We start from the raw sequence: 3,644 nt of genomic DNA, 5'->3' as shown, positions 1-3,644 counted from the left end.
ACGGTGTGGCAGAAAGGAGAAACAGAACCTCGTTGAACATGGTTCGTTCCATGATGAGTTTTGCTCAGTTACTAAATTCTTTCTGGGGACATGCACTTGAAACTGCAATGTATATTTTGAACATAGTTCCCTCAAAAAGTGTTTCTGAAACACCTTACGAGCTCTAAAGAGGACAAAAAGGAAATTTAGTCACTTCAGAATTTGGGGTTGCCCAGCACGTGTTGGTGCAAAATCCTAAAAAGTTGGAACACCGTTCAAAAGTATGCCTATTTGTAGGCTACCCAAAAGAAACAAAAGGTGGTTTCTTTTACGATCCTTAGGAAGACAAAGTATTTGTATCGACAAATGCAACCTTCCTAGAGGAAGATCATATGAAGAATCATCAACCTCGCAGTAAGCTAGTTATAGAAGAAATGTCTAGAGAAACGATAAATATATCAATAAGAGTTGTTGATAAAGCAAATCCATCAACAAGAGTTGTTGATGAAACTAGGACTTCACATCCTTCTCAAATTGAGAATGCCTCGTCCTAGTGGGAGGGTTGTGCAATAGTCTGACCAGTACATAGGTTTGACTGAAGCTCAAGTCATCATACCAGATGATGGTTTAGGGGATCCATTGTCTTTCAACCAACAAATGAATGATGTGGATAAAGACCAATAGATTAAAACCATGGACCTTGAAATGATCTCAATTCTGTCTAGGATCTTGTAGATCAACTTGAAGGGGTAAAACCCATCTGTTGCAAATAGATCTACAAGAGAAAATGAGACAAAGCTAGTAAGGTACAAACCTACAAAGCAAAACTTGTGGCAAAAGGGTTTACCCAAAGAAAGGGGGTAGACTATGAAGAAACTTTGCAAGACTTGTGGCAAAAGGGTTTACCCAAAGAGAGGAGGTAGACTATGAAGAAACTCTCTCTCCAGTTGCCATGATAAAGTCAATTAGAATACTTTTGTCCATAACTACATTTTATGCTTATGAAATATGGCAAATGGATGTCAAGAAAACTTTTCTGAATGGCTATCTTAAAGAGAGTATCTATATGTCTCAACCAGAAGGGTTTATACAGCAGGATCAATAGCAAAAAGTTTGCAAACTTAATCGATCCATTTATGGGTTACAAGCTTCTAGATCCTGGAATATGAGATTTGACACTACGATCAAATCTTATGGCTTTGAACTAAATGTTGACAAACCCTGTGTATAGAAGAAAATCGTTAACAAAATTGTCGCTTTTCTGGTGTTGTATGTTGATGATAGTCTACTAATTGGGAATGAGGTAGAATTTCTAGCTGACGTTAAGAGATGGATGACTTCACAATTCCAAATGAAAGATTTGGGAGAAGCACAATATGTTCTTGGAATCCAAATAGTTCAAAATCGCAAGAACAGAACATTAGTATTATCTCCAGCTTATATAGACAAGATGTTGTCTAGGTATAAAATGCAAAATTTCAAGAAAGGATTGTTACCTTTCAGACATGGAATTCACCTGTCTAAGGATCAGAGTCCTAAGAAACCTCAAGGGGTTGAAGAGATGAATCGAATTCCATATGCATTAGTAGTAGGGAGTTTAATGTATGCAATGTTATGTACTCGTCCCGATATATGCTATGCTGTAGAAATAGTCAGCAGATTTCAGTCCATCTGGATATGATCATTGGACTATTGTTAAGAACATTCTCAAGTATCTTTGGAGAACGAGAGATTATATGCTTGTGTATGGTGCTAAGGATCTGATCCTTACTGGATACACTGATTCTGACTTCTAGACCAATATTGATTCTAGGAAATCAACTTCGGGGTCAATATTCACTCTGAATGGAGGAGCAGTTGTGTGGAAAAGCATCAAGTAGAGTTGTATTGCAGACTCCACAATGAAAGCTGAGTATGTACCTGCAAGTGAAGCAGCAAAAGAAGCAGTATGGCTCAAAAAGTTCCTAACAGATCTGGAAGTAGTTTTTAATATGCACCTACCTGTCACTCTCTATTGTGACAACAGTGAAGCAGTTGCAAATTCAAAGAAACCACGAAGCCATAAAAGAGAAAAGCATATCGAGTGGAAGTACCATCTCATCAAGGAGATTGTACACAAAGGAGACGTAATTGTCACACAGATTGCTTCACAAGACAAGTTAGCTGATCTGTTTACAAAGGCCCTCTTAGCTAAAGTATTTAAGGGTCACCTAGTAGGACTAGGTCTACGAGTTTTGTATCATTAGGGCAAGTAAGAGAATTGGGTATTATAATGCCCTAGTTTATTGTATTTGTACATTTTATTCTCTTCATATAAACTCAACATTGTATATATTGATCCACTGGAGTTTTAATCCAAGTGGGATTATTGTTGGGTCTTATGTCCTAAACTCGTAGTTTGTAAAATGATAAATAATTCCTGTAGTCAATAAACTTGTTATTGATTTTATAAATTGTATACATGAAAGTCTAAATCCAATAAACGAAGACCCATGACTATAACATGAGTACTTGAACTTTATGTGGAGACATAAGAGTAGATCAGGTTCGAGTAAATAGTCAAAATGATTTATAGTACATGAATAAGGTTGGGTACCTTATTCTGGTAACACTATTGGATGCGGTTGTAACGCTATTTTTTTTTTATTGTCTTTAAGCATGTGGACAAATATGAATATGAAGTTTTATATACGCTCAAGTGCTTGCGGTAAAGAAATTTTTATGCGATACTACATTCTAATTATATGAGTTGTTAATGAATTTCTCGTAGTAGGAAAATTGAACAAAGCACGGAAATTAATGCAATTGATTTAAATGAAAAGTAAATTCATAAAGTAATAAAAGCTAGTTTAAGGAAACAATAAATAGCGCAATGCATAAAGCAATAAAGAAGGAAATTAAGAAAGCAATTAAACATAGATTTTAGAGATATAGATTGAAAGATAATTTTCCCATGATTACTGCAATCCATACCTCTGCAGGCGATCAAGCTTGCCTGGCAATGCCATGAAGAACATTGTTCCTTCCCGTGAGATCCCAGGGCTTCTGAATTACTTGGCAGCGTTCCCGGTGTTCTGTTGCGAAGCTCGACTGCCAATTGCCCAACTTGGATCTCCAACTTGCTTCAGCAAGGACTCCAATGATGATGAATTTCCAGCGGTGTTTGAGTAGGACGGTTGGTTTTGCAGTTGCCGTTGATGACCCTGATTCTGATTCTGATGAAAAGGTAGAGGATTTCCTCAATTCCCGAAATTGTTGCTCTGATGGTTACTCGGCCCCCCTTGGTTGTGATTTCCTCCCCAACCGAAGTTAGGGTGATTTCGCTAATTAGGATTGTAAGTGTTGCTGTAAGGATTATTTTGGATAGCAAACACTTGTTGCGGGTTTGATGGGCACATCTCTACAACATGTTCCCCTCCACATTGGACGCAACTTATTGCGACCACTTGTGTTGGCGCATTGGGTTGCGCTGAACTTTGAGAGAGGGCACCTTGATTAAGTGCCATCATTTGTAGGAGAGAGGTCATTGTGGCCATTTGTGCAGCCAAAGTTGTCATTGAATCCGCTGGTACATTGGCATTGTCATTTCTTCTTCTCCCGGGGCCTCTTCTCCCGTGCCTGTCATCCACCCAGTAATCCGTGTTCCGCGAAATGCGATCAAGGAT

The sequence above is a fragment of the Benincasa hispida genome, chromosome 1 (assembly GCF_027475165.1).
Source record: "Benincasa hispida cultivar pf3 chromosome 1, pf3_genome.v1.1, whole genome shotgun sequence".
Classification (NCBI taxonomy): domain Eukaryota; kingdom Viridiplantae; phylum Streptophyta; class Magnoliopsida; order Cucurbitales; family Cucurbitaceae; genus Benincasa; species Benincasa hispida.
This window is presented reverse-complemented; position numbering follows the sequence as displayed.